Source organism: Nannobrachium achirus, assembly GCF_963921795.1.
Source record: "Nannobrachium achirus genome assembly, chromosome: 18".
Lineage (NCBI taxonomy): Eukaryota > Metazoa > Chordata > Actinopteri > Myctophiformes > Myctophidae > Nannobrachium > Nannobrachium achirus.
In genome coordinates this window covers 2,098,382-2,112,112 of record NC_137825.1, presented here as the reverse complement: position 1 = coordinate 2,112,112, position 13,731 = coordinate 2,098,382, and positions in this window count along the sequence as shown.

The following is a 13,731-nucleotide window of genomic DNA, read 5'->3' as shown; positions in this document are numbered from 1 at the left end:
AGAAGGCAGATTTGCACATTATAACCCCACCCCCGTGGTCTATTAGAGTAATGTTACCTCCACTGACATCATAGATCTCTGACGTCATAGACCACATGAGATTGACACAGTATGTCCGTATATGGGCATTCCAAGATTTGATGACATCAGGGATCTCCATATATGGGCATAAAAGGGACAAGGACTAACACAGAGATCTCCATATATGGCCATTAATTTATTAGTGAATTAATTTTCCCCATTGACTTGAATGGGGAAAATTCAAATTGTAAGACCGAATACATCTTTATAGTTATTGTCTCCACCAGCCGAAGGCAGGGGGAGAGTATGTTTTCGCCCCTGTCCGTCCGTCCGTGCGTCCGTCCGTGCGTCCGTGCGTGCGTGCGTCCGTCCGTCCTCCGAGTTTGTGTACAGCTAATCTCCGGCGCCGTTGGCCCGGACACTGCCAAAATGAGCACACACACTCCCTGGATGCCAAGTCAGAACCTCTGCCCCACATTTCTCAAATGGCCCTGTTCTAGCGCCACCATGAGGCCGAGGTTTGCAAAACACATTTCTGTACACTACTCCTACAGATTTTGTCCAAAAATCACGCAAATCGGTAGACGGCATCTCTACAGTCATGTGATCGGCACGGATCTGTCTGATTGTCCATATTCCATCCTGATTGGCTGATATTGGCTTTCAAAGTTTGTGAGATTGGTGCATTTTGGACAAAATGCCTCAAATCACAAATGCAGAGTGCAATTAACATGAAATCGCGCACACAGGTTCCCACTAGGCCGAGGAAGAAATGCCACTTCAAATTTTTGAAATCAGCCTCATGGTGGCGCTATAACAGGCCGATTCGTGGTTTTACCTATAACTCCACCGATCAGTTTCTAACTTTGTAAGCGCACTCCCTGGATGCCAATTCAGAACCTCTGCCCCAAATTTTTCACATGGGCCTGTTCTAGCGCCACCAGGAGGCCAATTTGTGCAAAACTACCTTTTGGCCAGTACTCCTACAGAATTTGTCCAAAAATCACACAAATCGGTAGACAGTATCTCTACAGTCATGTGATCGACATGGATCTCTCTGATTGTCCATATTCCATCCAGATTGGCTGAGATTGGCTTTCAAAGTTTGTAAGATTGGTCCGTTTTGGACAAAATGCCTCAAATCACAAACGCAGAGTGCAATTACCATGAAATCGCGTACACACGTTCCCACTAGGATGAGGAAGAAATGTCACTTCAAATTTTTGAAATCAGCCTCATGGTGGCGCTATAACAGGCCAATTTGTGGTTTTACCTATAACTCCACTGATCAGTTTCAAACTTTGTAAGCGCACTCCCTAGAGGCCAAGGAAAAACTCTTTCCTTGCATTTTTCACATCAGCCTTTTATAGCGCCACCTGGAGGCCGACTTATGTAAGACACATTTTTGGATATTACTCCTTCAGATTTTACCCAAAATGAACACAAATCAGTACACAGTGTCTCTACAGTCATATGATCAAGACGGATCTGTCCTGTATTAAATATACCATCCTGATTGGCTAAGATTGGCCTCCAAACTTTGCAGGATTGATCCGTTTCAAACAAAATGCCTCAAATCAAACACAGCTTGCAATTGTAATGAAATTGTTTACGCACATTCGCAAAAGGCCAAGGAAGAAATTACACTACAAAATGTTCAAATCAGCCTCATGGTGGCGCCATGAAAGGCCTAAGATTGGTGAAGAACACATGCCACCCTTTTTACATTGGCCTATTATACCACCACCAGGACGCGTGGCTGGTGGAGACCTGTGCTCGGAAGAGCACTATTTCTAGTTTTTACTGTTAGAATATTGTCAATATTTTGACACGTTATAGTTTCTAAACTGGTATGATAGCCAGGGGTTCCCAAACTTTTTTGTCTCAGGGCACCCCATAAATATTATTTTAATCCGAGGCACCCCTACATTATAATTTTCACTCCCAGTACCTTATATTTATAGCATATCGTCGTTGTCGGGTGGAAACCTTGTATGTCCAAAACCGTTCATTTTGTATTTATCATCTATAAAACGTACTAAACTAGCGATGCGAGGCGTTGTGTGCTTGCAGATCGGCTGTTTTCACTAGTTTTGTGTGACAGTCTTGTATGATGAAGCAGGGCTTTGCTTTACCAAAAGACGTACACATTTGAAACTTTAAGGGGGTCTTTATACCAGGACGATTGGAAACGCTGCCGGTCTCGTTTTGGGTTTATTACCCAAAAAACGTCGCGTTTACACCTGGTTGTTGGTTCGTTTTTCTGTGTTTATACGACAAGTTGACAACGCATGCATGAATTCAAGCAAAATGTGTCATGTTCCCAGCCTACATAGGCCTATACTGTGTATTTACCCTTCAACTATAAAATATATATTGTTTTAAATGAGACATGCTTTGTAATTAGGCTATGCTCCCAAATCCACATTATTATCGTCTGTTCGCATATTCAATGAGTCCCGCAAAAGGAGGTTTTTAGCGAGGTGAAGTGAAACACCAACAAAAGTCACCTGGAAGATGAAGGTCGGAACATTTATAGCCTATGGAGCATATTTCTGGACATTATCTACGGGGATGGGCTATATAAAGTGAGTTCCGTCTTCTATCTGCAACACAGAAGTAGACCTATAACGCAACATGCTGCGAGGCAGCGTCGAACGGAGTAGCCTACAGAGGCACATATGGGTATGGTAGTCTACCATACCTTGATTACAAGGGAAAATAATAAAATGTACTTCTTAAAATAAATTCATCATGCCTGTTGCTAAGTATTGGCAACATGACTGTCTTGCATGCGTGCCTTACACGTGTAAGACCAGACAACAGTCATGCTGCCATACCTGAACTGACGCACTGGTGCACTGGGACGCGGCGCATGGGGGATGATGAGCCGTCGCAAAAAAAACTAACTGACGCCATACACACTGACAGTCTGTTAGGTGCAAAATAAACTAACGGAATAAATTGTTATGGCTTTAAGTAAATTGCCTACTTTCTCTCTCTCAGTCTTAAACAAATGTCAAGTTTAGGCTACTGAGTCTGATGTTGATTAGCAAATACATTTGTTTAATTTCGCTGTTTTAATATTTAAATGGTATGATGATGATGAAAGCAACATGCGTGCCTTAAGAGGAGGCTGGACGCACTGGAGAAAAAAAGCGAAATAGCCAATCTGCAAGCTCATAATGGACATGATTTATTTCAGTCTAACAGTGGACTGACACTGGACTGTTTATTCTGTCTGTCTGTCTGTCTGTCTGTCTGTCTGTCTGTCTGTCTGTCTGTCTGTCTGTAGGCCTATGTCTGTCTGTCTGTCTGTCTGTCTGTCTGTCTGTCTGTCTGTCTGTCTGTCTGTCAGCAAGACTCAGCATATTACAATAACTCACTCATTACCTGAAGTCCGCTCGCTGCTTCTGTGATGTGATGCGGTGCCGGTGCATGAAGAATTAATCCAGTATTTTTTGGTGAGAAGTTGAAAAAGGGGAACGCAAAATAGTCATTAATCATTAGTTTGCTTAGGATTGAATACCAATCCATAGCCTAATGGTTTAATTTAACTTTGCGGAGAGGAGAGCTGTTGCAACTCCGTCAGGCCAGCGCAGGTGCGACTCATGCGTAATTATTGATCTGACCTTCTGCTGGCAGTTGTAATTGATTATTTTGTCTATAAACCAATAAATGTTTTATAGCCAATAGGCTATAGACATTTTTAAAAGGCTTTCATATACTCCTGACATTTTTCAAATGAGGTTTGGGCTAATAGATCACTATGTGTTCAGTTTAGGCTATTTTCTGGGTTTTAATTAGGCCTACAACAACACAAATAATAATAATAATACATTTTCGGTTAGTCTGACAGACTGCACTGTTATGCAGCAGGGAAGGGGGTGCTATGACATCATCGCACTCTCCCTCGCGGCCGATTTCCTATATTACACCGGTGCGAAAACGATGCAAAACCGCAGGAATGCACTTTCAGAGCCGAATTCCGAAAAGTATCGGTTAGGGTCATGAAACCGCGTCTCCGTGTGTCAAAAGGGCCGAATCAATAGTAAAAACTATCGTCTACAAAAAAATCGACCTCATGTAATGACCCCCTAAGATACGAGGTTTCTGCCCGACAGTGACGATATTTTAGTGATTATGTTGCGAGGAAAATGTTGAGATAATAGCCATTTTGGTTAGAACTGACTGAAAATAACTTTGTACTTTAAAATGATACAAAGTATTTCTTCAAGTGTCCAAATAAATTCCAAATATTATCAAAGTATCTCGCGGCACCCCTGGACTGCCGTCACGACACCTCAGGTTGCCCCGTCACTCACTTTGAAAACCCCTGTGATAGCGTTTAGGAGGGCCACTCCACAAACCCTTCTGGGGTTTTGGCCTTACAAGTACATCATTAGTTTTTTCCTCCATTTCCATTTAAAAATCGTTGTTTCTCCTTTTTGTTTTTGTATTTTATTACATGTTTTTAAAAATGTATGTGCAAATAAACTGAACTAAGTACATTTATTGAGTATTTGTACTTGAGTATTTGTAATTTTTTGGATGCTTATCACTTTCACAGCACTATATACATTTAAACCACAAATATTGTAGGCTACTTTTGACACTGTACTTTTGAAAAACTTAGTTTGAATTAAGCACAAAGTAACTTTTTTTTAAGAATACATTTTGTAATGTTGTTGATTCAATTTCTCCCCCGAGCAAGCAGGCAGGCTCTAAAATGTCAGCACTTGTGGGAAACCGGGTTCAAATCTGGCGTCTTCTAAAGTTATAAAGTGTATTTTCACTATTATTGATATGTATTGAGTTTGGACAGAAGGCCTACAACAGCAATAGCCTGGCGGTGCCAGCCTCTTTCACACACTTTGTTCCACCGCCAGGGGGCAGTGTTGCACTCTGGAACTCCAGGCTACTATAGCAGCAATGCATTATTGTTAACAAGAATATTTCAAGAATATTGAAGTCTTTTTTTAATTAACCATTTTGATCTGATACTCTCCTATCAGGAATATCTGACTGATTTGTGTTCTCTAATAAAAATAATAATTTGACCCCCTTTTCTTTTCCAGCTGTAAACCTGTTAGGTTGAAGTTGTTTTCAAGTTGAAAATGGCATCACTTCACCGCTGTTCTGCACAGTAACCTGAAATCTCCACACTTTAACTTTTAGTTTTTACTTTTTTTCTCACATAAATTCCTACTTTGTTTTATCATTACTACAGTATCACATAAAAGCATCAAAAATAGCAGATCCACCAGCTTCAACGCATTTAGCGTTTGCTACTTCTGTTTTATTTATTTTTTATTTTTTATGGAACAGTAAACAGTTTGTGAATGTGAGGTGTCCAACGAACAGACAATACCATATAATAGAATCCTGTTCATTTATGCTAATATGCTGGCAACACATTTTAACGTTGTAGTAGAGTATAGTCTGTACCGTTCTTTATTACGTAAAGCAGGGGTTTTCAAAGTGGGTGACGGGGCACCCTGGGGTGCCGTGACAGTTAATATTTCGAATTTATTTGGACACTTGAAAAAATATTTAGTATCATTTAAAACTTGAAGTACAAAGTTATTTTCATTTTTCAGTCAGTTCTAACCAAAATGGCTGTTATCTCAACGTTTTCCTCACAACATAATCACTAAAATATCGTCACTGTCGGGCAGAAACCTCGTATCTCCAAGTTTCAAATGTGTACGTCTTTTGGTAAAGCAAAGCCCTGCTTCATCATACAAGACTGTCACACAAAACTAGTGAAAACAGCAGATCTACAAGCACACAACGCGTGTTTCCTAAACCCACCAGGCTTGAGTTAAGACCCGCCTCGCGGAAACGCCAGAACTTCCAGGAGTGGCTGAAATCTTGCCTCCAGTTACTCCTGTCTCAAAATCCTTGCCGGACACATGGAGGGTGGATAAAGTCAGACCTAGTAAAGGCATGAAGACAATCTTAAAACTTGTAGCCTACTGAGAAAAGCCTGCATTTGCACAATGCACAGCTATTGATTTGTCACTACAGTGCTCAAAATAAACTGTGCTAAAAATAATAATAATAATAAATTGAAACTTACTTTGTACTGTGCTTAAAAAAGGGATAACTTTGTAACTTTGCTAAAGAGAAAAACGTACTGAGAAAGCCATTAATTTGTCACTACTGTGCTCAAAATAAAAACTCTTACTGATTATCAGTTAAATTGTTATAGTTTGGATATGGCTTTGGCCGTATTCTGTTCTGAGTGTATTATTGTAATGGATCGGTAGGTAGTAGGTACAGTAATGCTTTGCACTAAGTCTAACGTTCATAATATGCACTTTCATACTTAAGATTATTGAGAGGGGCGTTTCCACGAGGCAGGTCTTAACTCAATCCTGGTGGGTTTAGGAAACACGCGCACAGTTTAGTACATTTTATAGATGATAAATACAAAACAAACGGTTTTGGACATACAAGGTTTCCACCTGACAACGACGATATGCTATAAATATAAGGTGCTGGGAGTGAAAATTATATTGTAGGAGTGCCTTGGATTAAAAAAAATATTTATGGGGTGACCTGAGACAAAAAAGTTCGGGGACCCCTGGCCTACTGGCATTTAAAAGCCTTCGTTCTGGTTCATATTTACGGGGACGCCCCACAGGTGGAACTCCTGTTGGGTCGACTGAGGTCAGGGTTGGAGTTAGGTATAGTTTTACTGTTGGACCTGAGGTCATGTTACCTGATATTACTTTACTAACCCTAACCACCACGGCCTACAATAGGCAATCGTTGTGTTGCATTGTGAGCTCGTAGATCGACTATTCTTTCCCACCAGGATGTTCGACCCATGGGAATACGGTCAAACCAGAAAGAAAGTGTGGTTGCCATGACGCGAGTCACACTTGAAAACGAATTCCGTCCTTTTCCTTTTATGCCCAAATATGGAGAGCCCTGATGTCATCAATATTAAGCCCATATGTTGGAACGCCCATGTGTGGACGTACCGTGTCAGTGGTCCACAACGTCAGACATCTATGATGTAACACATCTCCATATTTGGGAAAAGACAATTAAAAAAATCAAGACAATGGAGAAAATTAATTCACAAATAAATTAATATAAATTTTAACTATATAACGTTTCTCTTAGCAAAATGCAAGCAAGCGATTCCCGACTTCCTCCATTCCTCCATTCCTCCAACACTGTGGGCAAAATAGTTTATCCAGAAAGACTAAGCTCCAAACCTCCCAAAACAAACTGATTGGTCTACTTCTCCACCTGAGGTCATGACCCATGTTTCCCCCACACACTTTGCTAGCCTAGGATGGCTCAAAGTAGAAGAAAGGGTTAAACAACTAAAATGGGATTGACTTTCAAAATAGTCAATGTAAATCTGCCCTCCATCCCCTCAGTACCAGCATATCTGACCAAACATCTACAAAAGGTTAGCGCCACCCACAGCTACAACACCAGAGGGAGCAACACAATGATCTGATAACACAAACCCATAAGACAAATATGGGTAAATTCTCCTTCTACAACACTGACACTCAAGTGTGGCATCCTTCAAAACGGCCCTGAAAACTCAACCTTTCAGGAGGCCAGAGGTGAAGGCAGTCATCACTTTCTCCCATAAGACAGGCAAGAAGTGAGACTCCTCCCCCCCCCCTTCCCCCTTCCCCTGCACATATTTTCTTTTTTTTATTAAATGCAACGAATATTCTTATGTTATTGTTGCTGTCTGTAAATTGAGTGCCAAGGACTTCCAACGTAAACAAGACCGTAAAAGGCCTTATTGGGATGTTGTTCTACTGTACATTTACTGTACCTGTGATGTTGTTCTACATCTACTGTACAGATGTTCTACTGTACATCTAGTTCATCTACTGTACAGATGTTCTACTGTACATGTGATGTTGTTCTACTGTACATGTGATGTTGTTCATCGTGACTAATAAAATATCCAATGAAAAAAGACAGATGGAAGAAAGTGGGACAAGGAGTTGGGTTGCCATGTTGGGTCAACCAGACTAAAATGAGTAAAAGGAGTTTACGTGTTTAAACCGACAGGAGAGTTTTTCAGTGTGGACGCCTCCAGAACCACCAAGCACACACACCATTATTAGGAGCACAAAAAGCAGAGGTATAAATCACACGCCTACCTGAGCCAGCAGTGAGTCCTCCGGTCCTGAAGCGTGCAGATCTGTGCTCTCCAGTAAACCAGGACTTCTTACATAACTGTGTAGAGATCAGCTCCCTGTTGACCAGAGGCCCTCGTTGGAGACCTCTGGCCTGTAGAATCAGGTACCCTTTTCTTTTTTCTTTTTTTACCTCTTGCCAGCCAGGCAGGCAGGCGGACGGACGGACGGACGGATATGAAGCCGTTCCGGGCATCACGGACGAAACCAGAGGCATCGAACGTGTAAATAATGAATCATTGAACATTGGCCAGGTGAGACTGATGGCATCGGTTCCCTGTAATTAAATCTATTCCTCGTCATAGGCTGGTAAACCCTGGTAGTTCATCTATTCCTACCATAGGTAGGTTCAGATGACTGTAGTCATGTTTCCATAAACGCATTCGAAAATAGGAAGTGATTTATCAGAAATGCGCGTTAAGACAAAGCGAATTTAGCCCGTTTCCATTTGCGGGTGTCATTCGAATTAGCGACGGTCGCATGAGCCGTGTGTAACAACCGGTTTGTTTTGTGGGGTAACGCTATACCATGGACGTTAATTAAGCGGCAGGGGAAAGTGTTATCTTGGAGGACGATGGACCAGAACGTCATCATTTATTCACATTTATTGGCTGACCAGTTTCCATTCTCTAATGCGCATTTAGTTTTTTACGATAAAGGCTCAAAATCCACCTCATCCAAGCGCATAAAGGTTTTTGCGGATAATGAAAGTTTATTCGAATTTTGCGGTGTTTGCATAAAAAGATTTATGCGCAAAAGCCTTAATGCGCATTAAGAGGTTTTATGGAAACACAACTACTGTCCCACCTGAGCCTGACTGGGACTGTCAGCTCTCTGCTCTACAAGAAACGTGTATCAAAACAGCAACCCGGTATCGCCAGTGGAAGCTTGTGATTGCCTGAACCGGAGGTAGGGAGCGCTCCGTTGTGTTCGCCTGGACCGTGCGGAGGTGACGAAATTCGGGGGGATGAAGATTTACAATTCTATCCATAACGGCACATAAGCCGGTAACGGCACTGAGTCGGCTCATGCGACCGTTGCAGACTCGCAACGCTCGACTATGTGATGTTTCATAACATTATAATCAGGTCAAGTATTATACTTAATAATTGGGACTAATTAAGAACCATTATCATAGTTATAATAGGCCAGGCCTACATTTACTGTAGTTTAGGCATTTTGGTTTGATAAGGTTGTGGGCAGAACAATTTGTCCTTGTTTGTTATTTGACTATTTTTACTTTAATTATAATTAAGACACTTCATAGTGAATTAGTGATTATAATAAATATTCTTGTCATGATTGCTAGATCAGATTGTGTTTATAATATAACGCCGGCGTGCCTCCGTCATCTCCACCAAAAACAAGCGCTCCCCCCTTGTTCCATTATCGAAACCGGGATGCTGTTATGATTCACGCCTACAAGAAATGTGTCTTGAGATAACTTGTTTGCGACACCTTTAATAAAATGTAGGGATGCACCGTCACTGATCGTATCGGCAAGACATCGGAATCGTCAAATAAAGCTGACATCAACCGATTGGCAGTAGCTGATATTCATCTGTTTTTGATAAGCATACATTTAGCGCTGGCTATGTTGGTGTGTTGGTGATCTGCAGTCTACCAATCTGTAGATTCTATGTTGGTGTGTTGGTGATCTGCAGTCTACCAAGCTGTAGATTCTATGTTGGTGTGTTGGTGATCTGCAGTCTACCAAGCTGTAGATTCTATGTTGGTGTGTTGGTGATCTGCAGTCTACCAAGCTGTAGATTCTATGTTGGTGTGTTGGTGATCTGCAGTCTACCAAGCTGTAGATTCTATGTTGGTGTGTTGGTGATCTGCAGTCTACCAATCTGTAGATTCTATGTTGGTGTGTTGGTGATCTGCAGTCTACCAAGCTGTAGATTCTATGTTGGTGTGTTGGTGATCTGCAGTCTACCAATCTGTAGATTCTATGTTGGTGTGTTGGTGATCTGCAGTCTACCAATCTGTAGATTCTATGTTGGTGTGTTGGTGATCTGCAGTCTACCAAGCTGTAGATTCTATGTTGGTGTGTTGGTGATCTGCAGTCTGCCAAGCTGTAGATTCTATGTTGGTGTGTTGGTGATCTGCAGTCTACCAATCTGTAGATTCTATGTTGGTGTGTTGGTGATCTGCAGTCTACCAATCTGTACATTCTATGTTGGTGTGTTGGTGATCTGCAGTCTACCAAGCTGTAGATTCTATATTGGTGTGTTGGTGATCTGCAGTCTACCAAGCTGTAGATTCTATGTTGGTGTGTTGGTGATCTGCAGTCTACCAAGCTGTAGATTCTATGTTGGTGTGTTGGTGATCTGCAGTCTACCAATCTGTAGATTATATGTTGGTGTGTTGGTGATCTGCAGTCTACCAAGCTGTAGATTCTATGTTGGTGTGTTGGTGATCTGCAGTCTACCAAGCTGTAGATTCTATGTTGGTGTGTTGGTGATCTGCAGTCTACCAAGCTGTAGATTCTATGTTGGTGTGTTGGTGATCTGCAGTCTACCAATCTGTAGATTCTATGTTGGTGTGTTGGTGATCTGCAGTCTACCAAGCTGTAGATTCTATGTTGGTGTGTTGGTGATCTGCAGTCTACCAAGCTGTAGATTCTATGTTGGTGTGTTGGTGATCTGCAGTCTACCAAGCTGTAGATTCTATGTTGGTGTGTTGGTGATCTGCAGTCTACCAAGCTGTAGATTCTATGTTGGTGTGTTGGTGATCTGCAGTCTACCAATCTGTAGATTCTATGTTGGTGTGTTGGTGATCTGCAGTCTACCAAGCTGTAGATTCTATGTTGGTGTGTTGGTGATCTGCAGTCTACCAAGCTGTAGATTCTATGTTGGTGTGTTGGTGATCTGCAGTCTACCAAGCTGTAGATTCTATGTTGGTGTGTTGGTGATCTGCAGTCTACCAAGCTGTAGATTCTATGTTGGTGTGTTGGTGATCTGCAGTCTACCAATCTGTAGATTCTATGTTGGTGTGTTGGTGATCTGCAGTCTACCAAGCTGTAGATTCTATGTTGGTGTGTTGGTGATCTGCAGTCTACCAATCTGTAGATTCTATGTTGGTGTGTTGGTGATCTGCAGTCTACCAAGCTGTAGATTCTATGTTGGTGTGTTGGTGATCTGCAGTCTACCAAGCTGTAGATTCTATGTTGGTGTGTTGGTGATCTGCAGTCTACCAAGCTGTAGATTCTATGTTGGTGTGTTGGTGATCTGCAGTCTACCAATCTGTAGATTCTATGTTGGTGTGTTGGTGATCTGCAGTCTACCAATCTGTAGATTCTATGTTGGTGTGTTGGTGATCTGCAGTCTACCAAGCTGTAGATTCTATGTTGGTGTGTTGGTGATCTGCAGTCTACCAAGCTGTAGATTCTATGTTGGTGTGTTGGTGATCTGCAGTCTACCAAGCTGTAGATTCTATGTTGGTGTGTTGGTGATCTGCAGTCTACCAATCTGTAGATTCTATGTTGGTGTGTTGGTGATCTGCAGTCTACCAATCTGTAGATTCTATGTTGGTGTGTTGGTGATCTGCAGTCTACCAAGCTGTAGATTCTGAAGTTATTTCTTATAATGATGTATTTGTTTCCCTGGGATAAAAGGGGTAAATAAATATATAAGCAAATATCAGTATCAGCATCGGTTATCGTCTAAATTGTTATTTTAAACATCGCTATCGGCCAAGAATTTCCATATCGGTGCATCTTTTTATAAAATATAAATAAATGAATTGTCTGTAGTAAATCTATTCCTCGGCATAAAGGCAGCTTCACCTGCCTGAAATAAATCCTGCACAGAAACAATCACATTTTCAAAACGTGTTGGTTCAGTTGAAAACACATTTTCTTAAAGGATCGCAACACCACAAGTGCAAACGTTCCTTCAGAGCTGCTACCACATGATGACATGCAAGGTGACCCAACGGATGAAGCCTCTTATCATTTAAGAAAAGAGAAAGCAGACTCAAAGGAATTCTCTTGGAACTGAAATGCTTGTTAAAGGATCAGTTCACCCCAAAAAGAATGATCACATTCTTAAGCCAATAACATGATGAGAACGAATCATGAACTCTTCGTTCACTTCCTCAAGCCGTTACGTTCAGGCTCATGATGGACCGCAGCACACAGGACGGGCGACGTCATAAAAACGCTCCTGCAAACGGCCGCCATCGTGTTTTTCACAGGACGATAGCACCAGTGAACGGTGAACGTGAACGAATCATTTTAACGGATCATTGCTGTTAACATGAACAAAATGATTAATTCACTGAACTTATTGACCCAGTAATGCGACCAAAAACATCTCAGCGAATTCAAGACTTCATGGGCGATTAATTGATGGAAAATAAGCTTTTTGCTTCCGTTGATTTTCCACCTTCAACCCAGCATTCCTATAATATGATAAGGTGTTTATATTCCAATCATCATCATTGATGTAAATGTTTGGTTGAGTGATTCTCCAGCCCATTAGTAATCAGAAAACTATTCTTTCTGCCTCCCCAGATCAGGATACCAATATTAAGTAAATCACCCTAAAGAAAAGAAAATTAGCAGACACAATTGGAAATCTAAGCTGATAAAACAATGTTTGTGGCGTTCTCACTCCTGATTGGATACCACTGGTATCCCAGGTGAAAAGATATGTTGTTAAAGAGACAGGACTGTTACTGAACAGACACTCCATCACCATGGTTAGTTACCATCCGAATGTAGAGCTCTAACTTTCTTGATTTAGGCCTAGAATTATTGAATGCTTTATCCAGTGAAAAATAAAATATTTTTGAAAAAGTTGTGAAAATGTGTGCAAATCTTTGAATATATGTATTTTCAAAGCGAATGTTTGTAACTCAAATGTTGCTTCTGGGTGGTCCCTGGAACTAGGTATTTTGAGATGGGGGGGGGTCTGTGGCCAAATAAATATCATTTTGGGGGTCCTTCACATGAAAAGGTTTGAGAACCACTGACATAGTGGTCTCTCAAGAACAGACTAACTGAGCTCCAGTTAGTTGAAAAGGACCTTTTCTTTGACGATGGCTGGCCAGATTGCCGACATAGAAACATAGGTTTTTCAAAAAATCTTAGAAGGATTCAAAAGACACTTATAGAATCGGGTCAAAATTCAAATTTTCACGATTTTTCAAAAAATTATCTACAAGCTCGCAGCGCGGCACCGGCGAGCTTGTATATCTACTATTTTTTAATAGTTAAAGCATAAAATAATGATGCACAATAATGTGTAGCCGTTCTAAATGGGTTTTAAACAAATAAACGTCATGTACAACCACCTTAAATAAAACAACATTTCAGTCTGGAATCTTCGGGAGAGGCCCCTCTTTTCAAAAAGCGGTTAAAATCACCAAGTATTACAGTCAGAATTTTTGTTAATTTTATTTTAGAAAATGTCCTTTGAAAGTGTGGCATTTCAAGTCACATTTTTGTTTTTAAAATACAGAAAATAGACACGGTACGTACATGATACAGCAAAACAAGGAAACAATGACAGAAAAT